At 52.2% G+C, this 24,025-nt stretch overlaps 1 protein-coding gene across 2 annotated transcripts in view; it reads right to left on the reverse strand.

Moving 5' to 3' along the window:
• apba2b (amyloid beta (A4) precursor protein-binding, family A, member 2b) overlaps nt 1-22,724 on the reverse strand; it is an 83,676-nt gene extending 60,952 nt beyond the window's left edge. For both annotated transcript variants that reach the window (XM_038784093.1, XM_038784091.1), the window contains exon 1: nt 22,591-22,724. The gene's annotated coding sequence lies outside the window, so the exon portion shown is untranslated. The remainder of the gene's footprint in view (nt 1-22,590) is intronic.
• Nucleotides 22,725-24,025: the final 1,301 nt, after the last annotated feature.

The following is a 24,025-nucleotide window of genomic DNA, read 5'->3' on the forward strand; positions in this document are numbered from 1 at the left end:
AGAGTCCTGGGCCCCGACCCGAACTGTATGCGCCCCCTCTTAGAACTCCCTCTCCCTCACTGTTCCAGGGCCCTCAAGAGGTGCCTGGGATTTTTCTCCTACTACGCCCAGTGGGTCCCCCAGTATGCGGACAAAGCCCGACCACTATTTAAGACCACACTCTTCCCACTGTCAGCCGAGGCCCGCCAGGCCTTCAACTGCATCAAGGAGGACATCGCCAAAGCCGCCATGCGGGCGGTGGATGAATCCGTCCCCTTTGAGGTAGATAGCGATGCCTCAGAGGTAGCTCTAGCAGCCACTCTGAATCAGGCAGGGAGACCAGTCGCCTTCTTCTCCCGAACCCTCTCCACTTCGGAACTTCGACATTCCTCAGTCGGAAAAAAAGCTCAAGCCATTGTGGAAGCCGTAAGGCACTGGAGGCACTACCTCGCAGGTAGGAGGTTTGCCCTCATCACCGACCAGAGATCGGTTGCCTTCATGTTCGACAACTCGCAATGGGGCAAAATAAAAAAAGATAAAATCTTGAGGTGGGGGATCGAACTCTCCACCTATAATTATGATATCGTATACCGTCCGGGGAAGCTCAACGAGCCCCCAGATGCCCTGTCCCACGGCACATGCACCAGCGCGCAAGACGACCGACTACAGGCTATCCACAATGATCTCTGCCACCCAGGGGTCACCCGGCTCGCCCACTATGTCAAAGCCCGAAATCTGCCTTTCTCCACCGAGGAGGTTAAAGCTTCACCAGGGATTGCCCGAACTGCGCGGAGTGTAAACTGCACTTCTATAGCCCAGACAAGGCCCACCTGGTAAAGGCTTCCCGGCCCTTTGAACGCCTGAGCATCGATTTCAAAGGGCCACTCCCCTCGACCAATAAAAATGTGTACTTCCTCAACGTCATAGTCGAATTCTCCCGTTTTCCGTTTGCTATCCCGTGCCCCGATATGACCTCCCACACAGTCATCAGAGCCCTGCACAGTGTCTTCACCCTGTTCGGTTTCCCCAGCTACGTACACAGCGACAGGGGTTCATCCTTCATGAGCGACACGCTGCGTCAGTACCTGCTCGACAAGGGCATCGCTTCGAGCAGGACTACCAGCTATAACCCCAGGGGGAAGGGGCAGGTGGAGAGGGAGAACGCGACGGTCTGGAAGACCGTCCTACTGACCCTCCGGTCTAGACCCCTCACGAGCGATTATTTGTTTTCCCTAGGGGCACTACCACGGGGCCTTCGCTCCCATCTTGGTTGAGGACACCGGGCCCGGTTCTCCTCTGGAAGAACTTCCGGACACATAAAATTGACCCACTGGTGGAAAGGGTATTACTGCTACACTCGAACCCCCACTACGCCTTTATAGAGCACCCGGGCGGCCGTCAGGACACCGTTTCCCTCCGGGACCTGGCGCCTGCAGGATCCACCACCACTGCCGAGGTACCCCTCACATTACACCCCACCCGACCTCCCACGCCCTGTGCCCCCACACCTACAGGTTTCCTGCGCCCCCCTTCGCCCGTCGCACCGGTCAGGAACGAAGCTCTGAACGAACCACCCCCGGAGTTCACCCTCAGATTCACACCGCCCGTCAGCACCCAGCCACCCTCAGATTCACACCGCCCGTCAGCACCCAGCCACCCTCAGATTCACACCGCCCGTCAGCACCCAGCCACCCTCAGATTCACACCGCCCGTCAGCACCCAGCCACCCTCAGATTCACACCGCCCGTCAGCACCCAGCCACCCTCAGATCCCCACCATCCGTCAGCACCCAGCCACCCTCAGATCCACACCGCCCGTCAGCACCCAGCCACCCTCAGATCCCCACCGTCCGTCAGCACCCAGCCACCCTCAGATCCACACCGCCCGTCAGCACCCAGCCACCCTCAGATCCACACCGCCCGTCAGCACCCAGCCACCCTCAGATCCACACCGCCCGTCAGCACCCAGCCACCCTCAGATTCACACCGCCCGTCAGCACCCAGCCACCCTCAGATCCACACCGCCCGTCAGCACCCAGCCACCCTCAGATCCACACCGCCCGTCAGCACCCAGCCACCCTCAGATTCACACCGCCCGTCAGCACCCAGCCACCCTCAGATCCACACCGCCCGTCAGCACACAGCCACCCTCAGATTCACACCGCCCGTCAGCACCCAGCCACCCTCAGATCCCCACCGCCCGTCAGCACCCAGCCACCCTCACATCCACACCGCCCGTCAGCACACAGCCACCCTCAGATTCACACCGCCCGTCAGCACCCAGCCACCCTCAGATCCCCACCGCCCGTCAGCACCCAGCCACCCTCACATCCACACCGCCCGTCAGCACACAGCCACCCTCACATCCACACCGTCAGCACCCAGCCACCCTCACATCCACACCGCCCGTCAGCACCCAGCCATCCGAAAAGGCTGCAACCCCAGTGCTCTGCCGGTCCCAACGAACGACTCGGCCACCAAACCGGCTCAATCTGTAGGGCAATCTGTAGACCCATCACCTCCGCCAGACTTGATGTTTTTACAGGGGGTGAATGTGGTGAATGTATATTGCTTAATTCACACTGTGTAGCATTGTGTCCTTGTGGGCTCTGTCTGTGAGCCGTTGCGCGGCTCTGCCCACAGGGGGAGATGAGGAGTTTGTACAGGGCTGCACCCTTGGCTCCGCCCATGGCCCCTCCCACTACCGGAAGTATAACGTGCTGCATCCTTGTGAGTCTGCCCTCAGTTCTTCTGGTTGCAGGCAGGCTCAGTTGTAAGTCTATTAAAGCCACAGTTTACTTCCTCTCGTGTCTCGATTGAATTGATGGTCACATCATGGAGTTTGCACGTTCTCCCTGTGTTTGCATTGGTCTCACCCCCACATCCCAAAGATGTGCAGGTGAGGTGGATTGGCCACGATAAATTGCCCCTTCATTGGAAAAGAAAATGAATTGGATATTCTAAATTTAATAAATAAAGAAATAAATAAAAACAGGTTCTCGGGTTATTATCACACTGCTCTGTGTGGGATCTTGCAGTGCACAAATTGACTGCAGTGTTTCCTGCATTACACCGGTGACTACATTTTAAAAGTACTTAATTGGTTGGAAGGGCTTTGGGATGTGGTTGGAAAAGTCTGAGATAGATCTCACTCGACGGGAACGCAGCTCCGAGAGTTTGGGCCGTGGAGTGCTGGCTCTGTCTCTGCCTCGCACTCCCAGTTAGTGAGACTCCCTCCGACTGTTGTTCCTTGGTCTCTTCTGACTTTTAATCTGAAGATGGCTCTGATATTCAAAGAGGCACATTTATCCTGGAAATGTGTTGTCGAGTTTTGGGAAGGGGATGTTGAGGGATGGGGAGGCAAAAGGGAAAAATCATCTTCATCATGAGCTGTCTTCAGGAAAGAAAGATCATCCCATTGTTAATCCTGATCGGACACACTTCCTCTTTAACAGGCTCCACTCAGCCTTGTATGGAGATACAGTAGTATTATCACAGAACCATAAATGGAGCAGAATTTCATAGTATTTTAAGCTTTATCCGGATTACTGACTAAAAGTACCAGGGACATTTGGAGATATGCAGAGATATTAGGACATGTCAGCACTGAATGCAGTGTGACAGTCAGTAACAGTGAGTCAGGAAGCTGCGGGCAGAATAATCTCTCTCCCGCTCTCTTTCTGCATCATCCTTACTTGCTATTTTTTTTTTAAATTTAGAGTACCCAATTATTTTTTCCAATAGAGGGGCAATTTAGCGTGGCCAATCCACCTAACCTGCACATCTGTTGGCTTGTGGGGGCGAAACCCACGCAAACACGGGGAGAATGTGCAAACTCCACACGGACAGAGACCCAGGGCCGAGATTCGAACCCGGGTCCTCAGCGCCGCAGGCAACAATGCTAACCACTGTGCCGCCGTGCTGCCCTTTACTTGCTATTTTATTGAATCTATTATGATCAGTGATCTTCTGAACCATCTATGTTCCTAATATTGGGACAGCAAGGTAGCACAGTTGCTTCACAACTCCAGGGTCCCAGGTTCGATTCCCGACTTGGGTCACTGTCTGTGCGGAGTCTGCACGTTCTCCCAGGGTCTGCGTGGGTTTCCTCCGGGTGCTCCGGTTTCCTCCCACAGTCCAAAGATGTGCAGGTTAGGTGGATTGGCCATGATAAATTGCCCTTAGTGTCCAAACAGATTGGGTGGGGTTGCTGGGTTATGGGGATAGGGTGGAGGTGTGGAATTGGGTGGGGCGCTCTTTCCAGGGGGCAGTGCGGACTTGATGGGCTGAATGGCCTTCTTCTGCACTGTAAATTCTATGATTCTAATCGAGATGGTGAGCTTCTCACCTCCATCAGATCCCCTCCGTCTTGGTGTTATCGTTCAATTCCTCACGTTTTTCCAACCTTGCTGGTCTACATTGTGAGCCTTGACCCTTCACCTGGGCCATTCAGCTCCTCAAACCTGTTTTATCACTCAATTAGATAATGGGGGGGGGGGGGGGGGGGGGTGGCGGCAGCCATAGAACTTATTTACCATCCTTATTGGATGCAGAACACCCGATATCCCAGCCCAGCAAAAATCTATCAATCCCAGTCGTGAACGCTCCAATTAAACCCCAGCATGCAGAGTTTGGATGAAAGATTCCGAACATCCAAATCTGGAGGACACATTCCAGCCCGCCCCCGATAACCTTTCACCCCCCCCCCCCCCCCCAATCAAGAGTCCACCAGGCTTTCCATTAAAAATATTCAAAGATTCTGCTTCCACTGCCTTTTGAGGAAGAGAGTTCCAAAGAATCACGGTCTTCAAGAGAAAACATTTCTCTTCATCGGTCTTAAACAGGCGACCCTTTATTCTGAAACAGTGGCCCATAGTTCTAGATTCTTTCACAAGAGGAAACATCCTCTCCACACCCACCCTGTCAATACCCCTCAGGATCGAATCAAGTTTCCTCTTACTCTTCTAAACTTCAGTGGATACAAGCCGAGCCTTTCCAAACTTTCATCAGAAGACTATTCTAGGTATAAGTTTAGTAAAATTTCTCTGAACTACTTCAAAAGTATTTACATTGTTCCATAAATAAGGAGACCAATACTGTACAGGGTACTCCAGATGCAGTCTTACCCATGCTCTGTATAATTGAAGTATGACTTTCTAACTTTTACATTCAATTTCTCACACACTAAACAATAACTATTTACTTTCCCAAATACTTGGTGTACTTGTGCGAAAAGTCTATATCTTCAACAACTGTATACTTCTTAAAAAAATAGACAGACATCAAATTACTTGGACACTCTCATGAGCTTTTTAAAAAAAAAGATCTAGAAGTTCAATTTGGTCTGTGAGCAAACTGCCTTTTCCCAATAAATCACACGGTTTCAGCTAGATGTCCAGCACGACACCTGGTTATAAAGGTGAGGTGACAGGAGATGAATGAAAGAGATAAATTGGGACTTTTTCAAAATAAGGGAGGAGGAATAATAAAGGAATAAAAGTTGAAAAGTAGTTAACTTTGTTGGTACAGTGCTGCCAAGTCTTCCGGGGGCCCGACTTTTCTGGGCACAATTTAATGTCACTTCAAAGACAAAGAGAGAGAGAGAGATCACCTGTGCTTGCACTGCTCAAGGATTGCTAGGAACTTGAGGGACAAGGAACTTCCATGTTGCCTCATTAAGTGTTAAGTATATGCAAAATCTTGCTGAATAAACTCTACTTGATTCATAAATACTATGATGAGGAGATGCCAGGGCTGCATTGAGGTGAGCACAGTAAGAAGTTTAAAGTCCAGGTTAAAGTCCAACAGGTTTGATTGGAATCACTAGCTTTCGGAGCACTGCTCCTTCATCACAAATACAAGTTATTCATACTTCGTTCAGACAGGGGCTGGTTTAGCACAGTGGGCTAAACAGCTGGCTTGTAATGCAGAACAAGATTCTGGGTCACGGACAGTGACCCAGAGCCGGGATCGAACCTGGGACCTTGAGGCAACAATGCCACCGTGCTGCCCCTCTATTCGATTATTTTATACATTATTGACCTGCTGTGAAATGGATCGACAAACTTTTCTCCTTGTCCTACAGCGAGCGGTCTCTCTCTCTCCCAGGCCTGCCCAATATTCCTTATTCCACCTAAAACAGGTGTTCCAGACATTCGTCTCTGGCTGAAGATCATGTTTCTCTTTTTATCAGCCACTACCTCAAATTCCCATTGCACAAGAAACACTCGGCTATTTAAGGGAGTGAGCAGTGCAGTATAATTAAGGCCTACTTGTTTACAAAAGAATATAATAAAGAATATTTTTTGAGGACAGCTCATTTCCATTCCCACATTTTCAGAATGTTCGAAGGTCTCTCAGGCTTTAAGTCAGCTTAAGATTTCTATTAAATAGGAGAAGATCCGGCTGCCAGTTTGCACACATTCTGCACAGCTCAGCTGATGCAAGTGGCTGACGGCCATCACAGTTTGAACTCAGTCAGCAGCTGCTATATTCAGCCCATGTTCCTTGCTTCTCTTCTGTTTGCCCCGCTCCCCCCCAATTCCTTTCTGCCCCTTTCATGCTCTCCCTCCCACCCCAGTCCTTTGCAGAATTCCTATACTGGACCAATGGGCTCAACGCAATCCTGAGTTCCCTATAATACTCCCGTTGCAAATTCACATTCATTATTGTGTAGCCTGGTGTCCTTCTGATTAGCTGTACCACTTCCAGAGAGAGCTCCGTAATCAGCATTGATCATTAGTAACTCTCTGTTGGATGTTCGCCTGGTATCACACCGAGTAGTTATACTGACTCCAGTACCACTTGATGCTAACACTGACCTGTCCTTCCAGTTATATACAGAAATTGGTACCAACCAAATGACTAATTCTCACCACAACAATACAGGGACAGTAATTCTTCTATTTCCTCACGCACTGACTGAGAGGTGAACACTGAGCGAAACAATGCTTCCTATTAACTTTTGGTTAATGCAAAGCTTGTCCCCTGCGTCACTAATCAGACATTCACACAGAGGAGAAACTCACACAATTCATGTATCACACAACACTATCACGACAATTACAGAAAAGTCCAACACTGGATAGAGTGAGTGAAGTAGGTCTGAGGTACAATACCAGAGTCTATACACCGGTTACTCTACATCACTGAGAATAATGTACTAGAGGGTGGAGGCCACTATACACTAGCATACGGTGTTGGTGGCTACAGATTTGTCACAGTACTGGTGAGGACAGGTCTGTCACAGTGTGACACTGGGGTACAGTACTGGCAAGGACAGGTCTGTCGCAGTGTAACACTGGGGTACAGTACTGGCAAGGACAGGTCTGTCGCAGTGTGACACTGGGGTACAGTACTGGCAAGGACAGGTCTGTCACAGTGTGACACTGGGGTACAGTACTGGCAAGGACAGGTCTGTCGCAGTGTAACACTGGGGTACAGTACTGGTGGGGACAGGTCTGTCGCAGTGTGACACTGGGGTACAGTACTGGCAAGGACAGGTCTGTCGCAGTGTAACACTGGGGTACAGTACTGGTGAGGACGGGTCTGTCGCAGTGTAACACTGGAGTACAGTACTGGCGAGGACAGGTCTGTCGCAGTGTAACACTGGGGTACAGTACTGGTGAGGACAGGTCTGTCGCAGTGTGACACTGGGGTACAGTACTGGCAAGGACAGGTCTGTCGCAGTGTAACACTGGGGTACAGTACTGGCAAGGACAGGTCTGTCGCAGTGTAACACTGGGGTACAGTACTGGTGAGGACAGGTCTGTCGCAGTGTAACACTGGGGTACAGTGCTGGTGAGGACAGGTCTGTCGCAGTGTGACACTGGGGTACAGTACTGGTGAGGACGGGTCTGTCACTGTATAACACTGGGGTACAGTACTGGTGAGGACAGGTCTGTCGCAGTGTAACACTGGGGTACAGTACTGGTGAGGACAGGTCTGTCGCAGTGTAACACTGGGGTACAGTACTGGTGAGGATGGGTCTGTCGCAGTGTGACACTGGGGTACAGTACTGGCAAGGACAGGTCTGTCGCAGTGTAACACTGGGGTACAGTACTGGTGGGGATGGGTCTGTCGCAGTGTAACACTGGGGTACAGTACTGGTGAGGACAGGTCTGTCGCAGTGTAACACTGGGGTACAGTACTGGTGAGGATGGGTCTGTCGCAGTGTAACACTGGGGTACAGTACTGGCAAGGACAGGTCTGTCGCAGTGTGACACTGGGGTACAGTACTGGCAAGGACAGGTCTGTCGCAGTGTAACACTGGGGTACAGTACTGGTGAGGATGGGTCTGTCGCAGTGTAACACTGGGGTACAGTACTGGCAAGGACAGGTCTGTCGCAGTGTAACACTGGGGTACAGTACTGGTGGGGATGGGTCTGTCGCAGTGTAACACTGGGGTACAGTACTGGCAAGGACAGGTCTGTCGCAGTGTAACACTGGGGTACAGTACTGGTGGGGATGGGTCTGTCGCAGTGTAACACTGGGGTACAGTGCTGGTGAGGACGGGTCTGTCGCAGTGTAACACTGGGGTACAGTACTGGTGGGGACAGGTCTGTCGCAGTGTGACACTGGGGTACAGTACTGGCAAGGACAGGTCTGTCGCAGTGTAACACTGGGGTACAGTACTGGCAAGGACAGGTCTGTCGCAGTGTAACACTGGGGTACAGTACTGGCGAGGACAGGTCTGTCGCAGTGTAACACTGGGGTACAGTACTGGTGGGGATGGGTCTGTCGCAGTGTAACACTGGGGTACAGTACTGGCAAGGACAGGTCTGTCGCAGTGTAACACTGGGGTACAGTACTGGTGGGGATGGGTCTGTCGCAGTGTAACACTGGGGTACAGTACTGGTGAGGACAGGTCTGTCGCAGTGTGACACTGGGGTACAGTACTGGCAAGGACAGGTCTGTCGCAGTGTAACACTGGGGTACAGTACTGGCAAGGACAGGTCTGTCGCAGTGTAACACTGGGGTACAGTACTGGCAAGGACAGGTCTGTCGCAGTGTGACACTGGGGTACAGTACTGGCGAGGACAGGTCTGTCGCAGTGTAACACTGGAGTACAGTACTGGCAAGGACAGGTCTGTCGCAGTGTGACACTGGGGTACAGTACTGGCGAGGACAGGTCTGTCGCAGTGTTACCCAGGGGTACAGTACTGGCGAGGACAGGTCTGTCGCAGTGTAACACTGGGGTACAGTACTGGCAAGGACAGGTCTGTCGCAGTGTGACACTGGGGTACAGTACTGGCAAGGACAGGTCTGTCGCAGTGTAACACTGGGGTACAGTACTGGCAAGGACAGGTCTGTCGCAGTGTAACACTGGGGTACAGTACTGGCAAGGACAGGTCTGTCGCAGTGTGACACTGGGGTACAGTACTGGCGAGGACAGGTCTGTCGCAGTGTAACACTGGAGTACAGTACTGGCAAGGACAGGTCTGTCGCAGTGTGACACTGGGGTACAGTACTGGCGAGGACAGGTCTGTCGCAGTGTTACCCAGGGGTACAGTACTGGCGAGGACAGGTCTGTCGCAGTGTAACACTGGGGTACAGTACTGGCAAGGACAGGTCTGTCGCAGTGTGACACTGGGGTACAGTACTGGCAAGGACAGGTCTGTCGCAGTGTGACACTGGGGTACAGTACTGGTGAGGACAGGTCTATCACAGTGTAACACTGGGGTACAGTACTGGCGAGGACAGGTCTGTCGCAGTGTAACACTGGGGTACAGTACTGGTGAGGACAGGTCTGTCGCAGTGTGACACTGGGGTACAGTACTGGTGAGGACAGGTCTGTCGCAGTGTAACACTGGGGTACAGTACTGGCAAGGACAGGTCTGTCGCAGTGTAACACTGGGGTACAGTACTGGCAAGGACAGGTCTGTCGCAGTGTAACACTGGGGTACAGTACTGACAAGGACAGGTCTGTCGCAGTGTGACACTGGGGTACAGTACTGGTGAGGACGGGTCTGTCGCAGTGTAACACTGGGGTACAGTACTGGCAAGGACAGGTCTGTCGCAGTGTAACACTGGGGTACAGTACTGACAAGGACAGGTCTGTCGCAGTGTGACACTGGGGTACAGTACTGGTGAGGACGGGTCTGTCGCAGTGTAACACTGGGGTACAGTACTGGCAAGGACAGGTCTGTCGCAGTGTAACACTGGGGTACAGTACTGACAAGGACAGGTCTGTCGCAGTGTGACACTGGGGTACAGTACTGGCGAGGACAGGTCTGTCGCAGTGTAACACTGGGGTACAGTACTGGCAAGGACAGGTCTGTCGCAGTGTAACACTGGGGTCCAGTACTGGATCAGAGACACAACGAACAGGCATGAACTCAGTTTGGGCACGGGCTGATGGTTGACTCGTTTTTTTCCTCTTCTAAATTTCCTAATCTTCCTGTTGCTTCTGCAGAGCCCAAAAATCAGTTTTAATAATAATACTAATAATAATACAAATCGCTTATTGTCACAAGTAGGCTTCAATGAAGTTACTGTGAAAAGCCCCTAGTCGCCACATTCCGGCGCCTGTTCGGGGAGGCTGGTACGGGAATTGTATCTGATGCTGGCCTTGTTCTGCAATGCAAGCCAGCTGTTTAGCCCATTGTGCTATGCCAGCCCAGATTTGTTGTTCATACAACCAAATGTTCCCAAGTGTTCCCTATAACCAAGTGTTTTCATATAGCCAAATAATGACGAGTACCCATTCTGTTTTAATCACTGGAACATGTGCAGTATACAAGGGAATTGTAAAGAAGCTACAGAAGGTACTGCCGCTGCCTCACATCCGAAGCAACAACACTTCCCTGCCATGATCCGGGAATGTTAGGCTCGGTTAAGATTTCCTGTTCTATTGTAAATTATTCGCTGTAAAGGGAGCAGTTCTGAACTGTGCTCCTTCACATCCCACTGAGGGCTTGTTTGCAACATATGGCTGGCTTGGCGCCTCCTCGGAGGTGTACGGATAACAAACTGCAAGAAGCACATTGTGGGAGATAGTGTCAGAATAAAGATACAACATAATGGCACTGAGTGGTGTGGTACTGAGTCACACAGACCAGAAGGTGCCAGCTTCAATTCAGTCTGTGCGAGGGTGGGGAGTTACAATTTGCCTCTATGTTTCTGGGCTCAGGATGGTGAGTAAAACAAGCTCCTGCTTCCATTCACTGATGGAACCCTCCCTCAGTTCCAGTGAGCTGAAGATTGTGTCTTCTCCTTTGGCCTGGTCTCTCATTCAAATTCTCAGGAGCAAAGTGTGGTCGGAGAGGGTAATGAAAACCATGCAAATCCAGAGGACCCCCACCAAAGGAACAGAGAGACTTGAGGACCTGTGTACCTCTAGCACCCTCTGTACAGCAACTAACAATAACCAGCACAGTATCCAAGTATTGAACACAGAACGTAATACTGTTATGAAGATTGGCTAGCTAACAGGAAACACAGTTGACATGGATGGGTCTTTTTCAGGTTGGCAGGATGTGACCAGGGTGGTGTGCCGCAAGGATGGGTGTTGGGGCCACAAATGGAAATGATTGATGAAGGGGCTGAAGGTATGGTTGTTAAATCTGCTGACGACACATAAGATAGGTGGGAAAGTAAATTGTGGAGAGGATGTAAGGGGGCCTCAAAGGGATATAGATAGATCAAATGACAGGCAAAGATCTGGAAAATGGAATAATGGGCAAATGAGAAACTGTCCATTTTGGAAGGAAGAGTAAAAATGCTCATATCTAAATGGTGAGGGATGGCAGAGCTCGGGTTGCAGAAGGATCTGGGAGTCCTAGTTTATGAATCACAAAAGGCTACAATACAGTTAGAGTAAGTAATTAGGAAAGCTAATAGAATGATATTGTGATTAAACTGAAGATTCACAGAGTGCCAAAGTGTTAAGTTCGATTAAGGAATTTAAGCTCTGCGTTTGAGCAGTAGAACACCAGCAATGATTTTGGCTCTATCTAAATTTAAATGAGAACACTATGAAGATGGAAGTAGATACATACATTGCAGTATCACTTATACCCAAGTCAATAGTTTACAATCTATATCAATGATCTACAAGCAGGGACAGAGTGTAACATGGTAAAATTTGCAGATGATACTAAAATAGGTGGGAAAGCAGACAGTGAAGAGGAGATACAGATTTTACAGACAGATATAGATAGGCTCGGAGATTGGGCCAAAGTTTGGCAGGTGGAGTTTAATGTGGATAAGTGTGAGGTTATTCATTTTGGCTGAAAAAATGGAAAGGCAAATTATTATCTAAATGGAAAATGCGTCTAGGCAGAGGGATCTGGGCGTCTTTGTTCATGAATCACAGAAAGTTGGTATGGAGGTACAGCATAGAACATAGAACATAGAACAGTACAGCACAGAACATGCCCTTCGGCCCTCGATGTTGTGCCGAGCAATGATCACCCTACTCAACCCACGTATCCACCCTATACCCGTAACCCAACAACCTCCCCCGCCCCCTAGCCTTGTAATTAAAAAGGCAAATGGAAAGTTAGCGTTTATTGCAAAAGGACTGGAGTATAAAAGTAGAGAAGCGATGTTGCAATTGTATAGGGTGTTGGTGAGGCCACATCTGGAGTATTGTGTCCAGTTTTGGTCTCCTTATTTGAGGAAGGATGTGGTGACATTGGAGGCAGTTCAGAGGAGGTTCACCAGATTGATTCCGGGGAGGAAAGGGTTGACGTATGAGGAGAGATTAAACAGTTTGGGCTTATACTCGCTGGAGTTTAGAAGGATGAGACGAGATCTGATCAAGGTTTATAAAATACTAAAAGGGATTGATAAAGTAAACATAGACCAAATGTTCCCCCTTGTGGGGCAATCTAGAATGAGTGGTCACGGATATAGGTTGGGAGGCTGTAGATTTGGAACTGAGATGTGGAGGAACTGCTTCTCGCAGAGGGGGGTGAATTTGTGGAACTCGCTGCCCCCATAGTGTGGTGGAATCCGAGTCATTAAAAGGTTTCAAGGAGATAGATATATTTCTGAATTGAAAAAATGGGTGAAAGGGATATGGGGAATAGGTGGGGAGGTGGATTTGAGACCAGGAAGAGATCAGCTATGATCTGATTGAATGGCAGAGCAGGTTCGAGGGGCTGAATTGGACCTCACCCACGCCCCGTTCCAGTGTCTCTCGCCCACGCCCCGTCACGTTCCAGTGTCTCTTGCCCACGCCCCGTTCCAGTGTCTCCCACCCACGCCGCGTCACGTTCCAGTGGACTTCATCCACGCCGCGTCACGTTCCAGTGTCTCTCGCCCACGCTCCGTTCCAGTGTCTCTTGCCCACGCCCCGTTCCAGTGTCTCCCACCCACGCCGCGTCACGTTCCAGTGGACTTCATCCACGCCGCGTCACGGTCCAGTGTCTCTCGCCCACGCCCCGTCGTGTTCCATTCCAGCGTCTCTCGCCCACGCCCCGTTACAGTGTCTCTCGCCCACGCCCCGTCAGAGTCTCTCACCCACGACCCGTTCCAGTGTCTCTCGCCCACGCCCCGTTCCAGTGTCTCTCGCCCACGCCCCGTCATGCAAGTGTCTCCCACCCACGCACCGTCACTTTCCAGTGTCTCCCACCCATGCCCGTCGTGTTCCAGTGTCTCTCGCCCACGCCCCGTTCCAGTGTCTCTCGCCCACGCCCCGTTCCAATGTCTCTCGCCCATGCCCCGTTCCAGTGTCTCTCGCCCACGCCCCGCCACGTTCGTGTTTCTCGCCCACGCCCCGTTCCAGTGTTTCTCGCCCCGCCCCGCCCCAGTGTTTCTCGCCCACGCCCCGCCACGTTCGTGTTTCTCGCCTACGCCCCGTTCCAGTGTTCCTCGCTCCGCCCCGTTCCAGTGTTTCTCGCCCACGCCCCGCCACGTTCCAGTGTCTCTCGCGCACGCCCCGCCCCGTTCCAGTGTTTCTCGCCCACGCCCCGCTCCAGTGTCTCTCGCCCACACCCCATCACGTTCCAATGGACCTCGTCCACGCCCCGCCACGTTCCAGTGTCTCTCGCCCACGCCCCATCACGTTCCAATGGACCTCGTCCACGCCCCGTCACGTTCCAGTGTCCCCTGCCCAGGCCCCGTTCGTGTTTCTTGCCCATGCCCCGTTCGTCTCGCTCGCCCATGCCCCATCACGTTCCAGTGTTTCTCGCCCACGCCCCGTTACGTTTGTATCGGCCTGTCCTATGAGTTGAGAACTTTTCTGAGCTTTTAATTTGAGCTACTGTCACCGTTCCCCTGTGCAATATAACATGAACACCTCACCTTATGCCCCTCTATATATTGCGAACAGAGCAGAAACAGCTAAAATAATCACAAGAACATGTCTAGTGTAGAGTTTTCTGCATCAGTTCTCCCAGCCTCCTGCATGCATTGGTCCTGGCAGAGGGAAGGGTTTCCTGTAGGAGGTAGCCTCCCTCTGGGTTTCTTGGCTTGGTACTATTCTAACAGAGACTGCGAGGGATTTTAATTAGAAATAGTCAGCAGGCAGTTATTGCAGAAACTCAGCCTTGTTAAGGCCTCACACTGCCTTTAGTTTCACTAAAGACAAAATGATTGTTCGACATGGAGCTTGTGAATTAGCTCCAGGTATTCACCATTCAGTGTCACACAGTACACTCCCCTGTCCAACCGCACTGCTCAATGAAACGCACGGAGTCCATAGGGGCTGCTTTAGCTCACTGGGCTAAATCGCTGGCTTTTAAAGCAGGCCAGCAGCACGGTTCGATTCCCGTACCAGCCTCCCCGAACAGGCGCTGGAATGTGGCGACTAGGGGCTTTTCACAGTAACTTCATCGAAGCCTACTCGTGACAATAAGCCATTTTCATTTTTTCATTTCATTTGGTGGATTCTGTGCATCATTGACAATTCTGGCAGTTAGTTTGCAAAATTACTTGTAAACTCAATTTTAAATTGAAAAGCACTGGTTCTGTGGGAATTACAGAAAGGTATTTTACACCATTTTACATCAGTGGGCAGCACGGTAGCACAGTCGTTAGCATAATTGCTTCACAGCTCCAGGGTCCCGCGTTCAATTCCCGGCTTGGGTCACTGTGCGGAGTCTGCATGTTCTCCCCGAGTCTGGATGGGTGTCCTCAGGGTGCTCCGGTTTCCTCCCACAATCTAAAGATGTGCAGGTTAGGTGGATTGACCCTGATAAATTGCCTTTAGTGTCCAATAAAAAGGTTAAGTGGGGGTTACTGGGTTAGGGGGGTGGGGTAGATAGGTGAGCTTGAGTAGGGTGCACTTTGTAGGGCCGGTGCAGACTCGATGGGCCGAATGGCCTCCTTCTGCACTGTAAATTCTATGACCATGTTTCAGAGTGCTCAGCTTTGTCCTATCAATTTGTGGAGGTCAATGAAAACTCCGGACTGTTTTCCATGTTGTGGGTGATGAATGCACATGCCCCAAGGCCAGTAACCTGGTTCATGGACCAGGAAAAGTGTGTACTTTCTCTGTCCATTCATGAGATGTGGACATTGCTGGCAAGTCCATTGATTGCCCATCTCGAAGTTCCCTCGGTATACCCAGAGTGCTGTCAGAGAGGAAAGTTCCAGCATTTTGATGAAATACCGGTGAATTATTTTCCAAGTCAGGATGGTGTGTTACTTGGAGGGGAACTGTTGGTTGTGTTCCCATATATCAGAAGCCCTTGTTCTTCTAGGTGGCAGAGATCGCAGGTTTTGGGAGGTGCTGTCGAAGGAGCCTTGGTGAGCTGCTGCAGCGTATCCTGTATTTCGTACACACAGCTGCTACTGCAGGTTGGTGGTGGAGGGAGTGAATGCGTAAAGTGCCGATCGAACAGTCCTGGTTGGTGTTGAGCTTCTTGAGTTTTGTTGGAGCTGCACTCAACCTGCAGTCAAAGTGGCGAGCACCCCATCACATTCCTGACCTTGTCTGGGGAGTCAGGAGGTGAGGAAGTAGGTGCAGAATACCTGAGGATTGAGAGCAGTGAGTCAACCTCCCCTGTTGCCTCCTGCCCAGTCTGTCCCACACATCAGTGAGCAGAATTCAAACAGCTGTCTGCAGGACAACATCTGGGGCAGTGGGTACAGTGTGAAGTAGGTAGAATTCCAAAAAGAGAAATTTTAATTCACATTTCTTTTTTTAAAATATATATATATTTAAATTTAGAGTACCCAATTATTTTTTCCAATTAAGGGGCAATTTAGCGTGGCCAATCCTCTTACCCTGCACATCTTTGGGTTGTGGGGGTGAAACCCACGCAGACACGGGGAGAATGTGCAAACTCCACACGGACAGTGACCCAGGGCCGGGATTCGAATCCGGGTCCTCAGCGCCGTGAGGCAGCAGGGCTAACCCACTGCACCACCGTGCTGCCCCTAATTCACATTTGAAATGAAAATGAAAATCGCTTATTGTCACGAGTAGGCTTCAATGAAGTCACTGTGAAAAGCCCCTAGTCGCCACATTCCAGCACCTGTCCGGGAAGGCTGGTACCTGCAAATAAAAATCTAATAAATTGACTATTAGGTCTGGGTCCAGGATCATCCAGCTGAAATACAGCAAAGATGCCAGTTCGAAACTAAACAAAAAATTTCTGTAAATACAAAGTGGCCTCTCAGAGGAACGTATCCATGACCCTAATTTCACAATGGCTGTTCACAGTGAAGGACATGGAGTCAAACTCCAAACAAAGAATCTCTATTCCTCATCCTAAATGTTCCATGTTAATAAGATTCGAAAGCTGCAGATCAGGTTACAACAACTGGACCATCGTTCTCACACATCCCAGAAAAGTCCAATACTCCGAGTGCTTCATCGTTAGAAAGCACCTAGTCCATCTACAAGGCTGTGACAGAGATCCGGGGCAGCTGTAACTACATTGAGGATGTAACTAGTAGAGCTGATGAGGGGGCGTCAGTTGATGTGGTTTATTTGGACTTTCAGAAGGCTTTCAACAAAGTCTCAAAGAAGATATTAACATGTAAATTTAAAGCATATGGGATTAGGGTAGAGTATTGAGGTGGATAGAAAACTGGCTGGCAAACAGGATACAAAGAGTGGGAATAATGGCAGGCAGCAACCAGTGGGGTACCATAGGGATCGGTGATGGGACCCCAGCTATTCACAATATATATCAATGATTTAGATGAAGGAACAAAATGTAATATCTCCAAATTTTCAGATGACACTAAGTTGGGTGGGGGGTGAGCTGTGAGGAGGATGCAGAGATTCTTCAGTATGATTTGGACAAGCTCAGTAAGTGGGTGAATGCATGGCAGATGCAGTATAATGTGGATAAATTGAGGTTATCCACTTTGGTAGCAAAAACTGGAAGGCAGATTATTATCTGATTGGCCATAAATTAGGAGAAGGAAACATGGAACGAGACCTGGGTGTCCTCGTACACCAGTCACTGAAGGTAAGCATGCAGGTGCAGCAGGCGGTAAAGAAGGCAGAGAGAGGATTCGAGTACTGGAGCAGGGATGTCTTGCTGCAATTATACAGGGCCTTGGTGAGGCCCCACCAGGAAAATTGTGTGCAGATTTGGTCTCCCTATCCGAGGATGTTTCTGCTCTAGAGGGAGTGCAGAGAAGGTTTACCAGAGTGACTCCTCTGATGGTAAGACTGATGTAGGAGGTGTGATTGAGTCGGTTAGGATTGTATTTGCTGAAGTTCAGAAGAATGAGGAGGGATCTCATAGAAACCTGTACAATTCCAACAGGGCTGGACAGGATAGATGCAGGAAGGATGTTCCGGATGGTGGGGGCGTTCAGAACCAGGGGGGGTCACAGTCCGAGGATACAGGCAGACCATTTAAGACTCAGATGGGGAGAAACTTCACCGGAGAGTAGTCAGCCTGTGGAATTCACTACCACAGAAAGTAGTTCAGGCAAAAAGATTGTATGTTTTCAAGAAACAGTTAGATATAGCACTTAGGGCGAAGAGGATCAAAGGATATTGGGGGAAAGCAGGATCAGGCTATTGAGTTGGATGATCAGCCATGATCATAATGAATGGCGGAGCAGGATCGAATAGTCGACTGGCCCCTTCCTGCTCTTATTTTCTATGTTTCAATGTAAGATGGACAGAGTGTCTGTTTAACGCAGGACAGTTACTGAGTCTTTACTACAGACAACACAGTGACACAGGGGAGTGAGGGTGGGGGGGGGGGGGAGAGCACGCGGGGGTGGAGAGAGGGCAGATGCACGAGGGGTGAAGCAATGGAGGAGCGAGAGAGAGTGCGAGAGAGCAATAAGCACAGTGACGAGGGAGAAATGCAGTGAGGGAACTCTTCCTTCCCATTCTGTTCCACCTCTCTCGCCACCTCCACTTTGGATAGAGCAGCAGTTTGCAAAGGCACAGGGGTCAAGCACGGGTTCTCTGGGCAGGTGGGTGATGAGAGAAGGTTTGAGGGGAACCAGGGCAGTAGCCAAGGAGAACAGCATTTACAATGTCTACCAGCATGGAAGGCCAGGAAAGACCCTCAGCAAACTCACAAATGGCAGACTATGTGCCTGTGACAAAGATAAACTATCCAAAGAAATCATATTGGTCGTTAACTCTGGTTTTGATGCTGCCAGACCAGCTGACGTTATCCAGCATTTTATTTTAGTTTCCGAACTCCAGCATCTGCAGAACTTTTGCTTTTATTTTAGTGTAAACTATCCCTCCTTGTCCTGCCTGATCTGTCTCTGCTGCGTTTAACACAGTTGATAACAGTATCCTCCTCCAATGATTCTCCACTTACATCCAGCTCGGTGGATTCCATTTTTCTTTATCGAATCACAGCCAGAGAATCACCTGAAATGGCTTCTCTTCCTTTCCCGAACCATTCCTTTCCCAAACCATTCCCTCAATCTGTTCGAAGGACTCCTCCTATTTCTCATCTACACACCTCTGTTACCTCTAAACTTGTCAATTCCAATGCATTCCAGCCTCCCTCATTCTCCCCTCCACAGACTGGAAGTCATCCCAAACACATTGCCCATCGTCTAATTCAAACTAAGTCCAATTCACGGACCACTTCTCTGGTCTACAATGGTTCCTGGTTAATGCCTCGATTTTAAAATTCTCGTGTCCCTCTGTAGCCTCGCCCTGTCCAGCCAAAAGCCTCCAAAATAATCTGTTCTCCTCCAATTCTGCTCTCTTGCCCATCTCCAATTTTAATTGCACCACCACGCCTTCAGCTGACAAGGCCATTAGTTCTGGAGTTTCCTCTGTAAATCTCTCTGTCTCTCCACCTCCTTCCCCAAGGCACTCCTTATAATCTCACTTTGATCAATCTTTGCTCAGCTGCCCTAATATCTCTTTAAGTGGCTTGTTATCAAAGTGTGTTGGATAATTGCTGTGCTGAAGCATTTTGGGACAGTAAAGGCATTTTCTAAATGGCAGCTGTTATTTTTGAACCTGGGTGGCCAGCTGTGCTGTGGGAATATCGAGACAGCTGGAGGTAAGTCTCATGGTCCAAGATAAAATCAGAGAGAGAATAAGGGAAGATGGGAGAGAAAGAGAAAGATGCAGATTAGGTCCAAGGGAGGGGGAACCATACGATGATGATCATTTGGTCGAGAATGACTTATCTCAATTCCAATACAAGTGTGTTCCTTCCTAAATACAGAGACCAAAACTCCACACAATAAGAATCCAGGTGTGGTCTCACCAAAACCCTGTCCAATTGGAGCATGACTGATTTATATTTATCCTCCAACCACCCGCAATAAAGGTGAACATGCCATTTTGCTTCCTAATTGTTTGCTGAACCTCAATTCCCTGTGAAGACATCAGAGTCTCTGAACATCACCATTTACAAGTGTCACACCTTTTTATTTTCTACCCTGAGAGTTACCTGACCGTTCCTCAGCGAGGTTCACGGACGCATAGAATGTGCTGGAAATTAACCAGATCAAACAGGAGATTACCAGCACTGATTACCAGTACTGGAAACTATCCCACGGCCTCTCCATCCAGTAAGGCTGTCATGTTGGAACCACTTAAACCTGACTTACGGTGAGCTCACTGATCTGTGAGAGACAAGAGACCTCGAGTTGTGCAGCATCAGCATTGAGAGATGAGGAAATCTCACCACTAATCACACTAGCTGTGATAGTGTCACTGAAGGTGCATCAGACCACAGATTCCCCCAAGCACCACTATTCTGCTCACTGCCAGACAGGCCCCTGGATCTGACGGGACAGTTTACATCAGTTTTCCCAGTTTTCCTTCCAACAATCTTTAAACAGTGAAAAGAAAACACTTGCCCTCCACCCCCAATACCAGTCTGCTCCGCCCTTACCTGGGAAAACTGTCACCCCAGTCCCCCCCCCCCCACCTACCGGGATACCAGCCACCACTACCCCATCCAGAATGGCAATCAATCTCCCCCACCGCAGGGGAGCAGCCTCTGTAACGACAGGACAGAGGTACAGTGGGAGGGGGCACCATCACCCCAAGCCCTGGCAAGACCTTTTCCTGCTGCATCAAATAAACATGACAACCCCCCCCCCCCCCCCCCCCCCCCAAAGCACAGCCCAGGTTCTGTAAACAGTGACCCGCGGGGCTCACAACGTTGTCACTGGCGACCTGGTGGTGATGAACTGCAGCTGGGGGGGGGGGGGACAGGTCTATTCCCCCACCTCCTGGCAGCATGCCTGTGCAGAGCAGGGATGCTGCGGAGACTGTGCAGCCGGCAGTATCGCTCCTCTCTGCAGCTGGAGCCCGGCTTTGTGGGAGGTCGGCGCCGGGGAGGGGGAGGTGGGGGTCTCAGGGCTGCAGGGGGAGGGTGGGGGTCTCCGGACTGTAGGGGGAGGGTGGGGGTCTCCGGGCTGTAGGGGGAGGGTGGGGGTCTCCGGGCTGTAGGGGGACGGTGGGGGTCTCCGGGCTGTAGGGGGAGGGTGGGGGTCTCCGGGCTGTAGGGGGAGGGTGGGGGTCTCCAGGCTGTAGGGGGAGGGTGGAGATCTCCGGGCTGCAGGGGGAGGGTGGGGGTCTCCGGGCTGTAGGGGGAGGGTGGGGGTCTCCGGGCTGTAGGGGGAGGGTGGGGGTCTCCGGGCTGTAGGGGGAGGGTGGAGATCTCCGGGCTGCAGGGGGAGGGTGGGGGTCTCCGGGCTGTAGGGGGTGGGTGGGGGTCTCCGGGCTGTAGGGGGAGGGTGGAGATCTCTGGGCTACAGGGAGAGGGTGGGGGTCTCTGGGCTGCAGGGAGAGGGTGGGGTTCTGTGGGCTGCAGGGAGGGGTTGGGGGTCTCCGGGCAGTAGGGAGAGGCTGGGGTGGGTGGGGGTCTCCGGGCTGTAGGGGGAGGGTGGAGATCTCCGGGCTGCAGGGGGAGGGTGGGGGTCTCCGGGCTGTAGGGGGGGGGTGGGGGTCTCCGGGCTGTAGGGGGAGGGTGGAGATCTCTGGGCTACAGGGAGAGGGTGGGGGTCTCTGGGCTGCAGGGAGAGGGTGGGGTTCTGTGGGCTGCAGGGAGGGGTTGGGGGTCTCCGGGCAGTAGGGAGAGGCTGGGGTGGGTGGGGGTCTCCGGGCTGCAGGATGAGGGTTGGGGTCTCCGGGCTGTAGGGAGAGGCTGGGGTGGGTGGGGGTCTCCGGGCTGCAGGGAGAGGGTGGGGGTCTGGGGGGGGGTCCTCCGGGCTGGGGGTCTCCGGGCTGCAGAGGCGCTTGGGGGTCCCCGGACTGCAGGGAGAGGGTCCCCAGGCTGCAGGGTGAGGGTCCCCGGGCTGCAGGGTGAGGGTGGGGGTCTCCGGGCTGCAGGGAGAGGGTCCCCGGGCTGCAGGGTGAGGGTCCCCGGGCTGCAGGGTGAGGGTCCCCGGGCTGCAGGGTGAGGGTGGGGGTCTCTGGGCTGCAGGGAGAGGGTCCCCGGGCTGCAGGGTGAGGGTCCCCGGGCTGCAGGGTGAGGGTCCCCGGGCTGCAGGGTGAGGGTGGGGGTCCCCGGGCTGCAGGGTGAGGGTCCCCGGGCTGCAGGGTGGGGATCCCCGGGCTGCAGGGTGAGGGTCCCCGGGCTGCAGGGTGGGGGTCTCCGGGCTGCAGGGAGAGGGTCCCCGGGCTGCAGGGTGAGGGTGGGGGTCCCCGGGCTGCAGGGAGAGGGTCCCCGGGCTGCAGGGTGAGGGTCTCCGGGCTGCAGGGTGAGGGTCCCCGGGCTGCAGGGAGAGGGTGGGGGTCCCCGAGCTGCAGGGTGAGGGTGGGGGTCTCCGGGCTGCAGGGAGGGGGTCCCCGGGCTGCAGGGTGAGGGTGGGGGTCTCCGGGCTGCAGGGAGGGGGTCTCCGGGCTGCAGGGTGGGGGTCTCCGGGCTGCAGGGTGAGGGTGGGGGTCTCCGGGCTGCAGGGTGAGGGTGGGGGTCCCCGAGCTGCAGGGTGAGGGTGGGGGTCTCCGGGCTGCAGGGAGGGGGTCTCCGGGCTGCAGGGTGAGGGTGGGGGTCTCCGGGCTGCAGGGAGGGGGTCTCCGGGCTGCAGGGTGAGGGTGGGGGTCTCCGGGCTGCAGGGAGGGGGTCTCCGGGCTGCAGGGTGAGGGTGGGGGTCTCCGGGCTGCAGGGAGGGGGTCTCCGGGCTGCAGGGTGAGGGTGGGGGTCTCCGGGCTGCAGGGTGGGGGTCTCCGGGTTGCAGGGAGGGGGTCCCCGGGCTGCAGGGGGTATCGGGGGGGGGGGCTGCCTCCATCCCCTCCGCTCCTGCCGCTTACCTGTCTGTTCCGCTCTCAGCCTCTGTTCCTTTGTGTTCCCGGTCCCAGTGCATGGGGCCCCGGACCCTGCATAGGACACACCCGCCGCACCCGGCCGGCTGAATGCAGCACTCTGGTCCCACATTCAGATTCCGGGGTGGCGGCAGACTGCCCAGCAACAGCCCCGGAACCCAGGACCCTGAATGTGTGATATCACCACCCAGCCCAGGACCCTGAATCATCATTTCCTCTGAGCACAAAGTGCTGGAGATGGTCAGGGTCAAACTGGGGCACAGATAAACTTCACATTGTAACCTGGAGTGAGCAGCTCGGCAGGGACAGCAGCTAAATCCATTCCAAACCCCATTCTGCAGATGGGAACCATGGGCAGGCATTGCAACATCAGCTGTGAAGTACATGGGGAAAGGACATGATGATGCTGGGGGATCTGTTAGAATTAGAAAACAGCTTTGAGACAGAAGGTGGCCGTTGGGATAAACATTTCCAGGCCAGTCCTCTGTTAGAGCAGCTCAGCTAGCCCAGCTCCCGGTCTTTTCCCTGCACTTTGTTTCCTCTCTGATAATTATCCCTTTTGAAAAACACCAGTGAGTCTGTCTCCACCACGTTCTCGGGCTCCTGCGTACCAGATCCTAACCATTCACTGCAAAAAATACATTCTTTCCTCATGTTACCTCGGGATCTTTTCCAATCCCCTTAAATCTTTGGTTCATCAAAAATAAGAGTGGATTTGTAAAGGGTACCTACCCACCTGGTGGACTTTAAAAAAAAATAATTTAGAGTACCCAATTATTATCTTTTCTAATTAAGGGCCAATTTAACGTGGCCAATCCACCTACCCTGCACATCTTTGGGTTGTGGGGAGAAACCCACGCAGACATGGAGAGTGTGCAAACTCCACACGGACAGTGACCCAGAGCCGGGATCGAATGTGGAACCTCGGTGCCATGAGGCAGCAGTGCTAACCACTGCGCCACCATGCTGCCCTTGAATGTTATTCATATGGACTTTCAAAAGGCACTTGATAAAGGTCCGCCCTAATGACCAGTTACCTAATGTTTTCTTGAAACCTTGAATCCATAGAATCCCTGCAGTGCAGACCATTCGGCCCATTGAGTCTGCACCGACTACCAAAAGGCCATCCTACATAAGCCCCTCTCCCTCACCCTATACCCGTAACCCTTACCTTCACATCTTTGGACTGTGGGAGGAAACCTTCTGTCACAGGAGATGATGGCTTGTTTAGTGGTGGTCAGCTCTCTCTTAAGCATCACCCGGTGTGGTTCAGGAGCTCCACTTTGGCATGGCAGCCTCCGCACATTTACTGAAGAGGGAGACAATGGGCTGAGGTGGTGAACAATTCTCTGACCGGTTTTCTCTGGGACCCTTCTCAGCCGGCTGAGCTTTGTGTTTCTGCTCACAGCTTCCAATGCCCATT

This window comes from Scyliorhinus canicula, chromosome 24 (genome assembly GCF_902713615.1).
Source record: "Scyliorhinus canicula chromosome 24, sScyCan1.1, whole genome shotgun sequence".
Classification (NCBI taxonomy): Eukaryota; Metazoa; Chordata; class Chondrichthyes; order Carcharhiniformes; family Scyliorhinidae; genus Scyliorhinus; species Scyliorhinus canicula.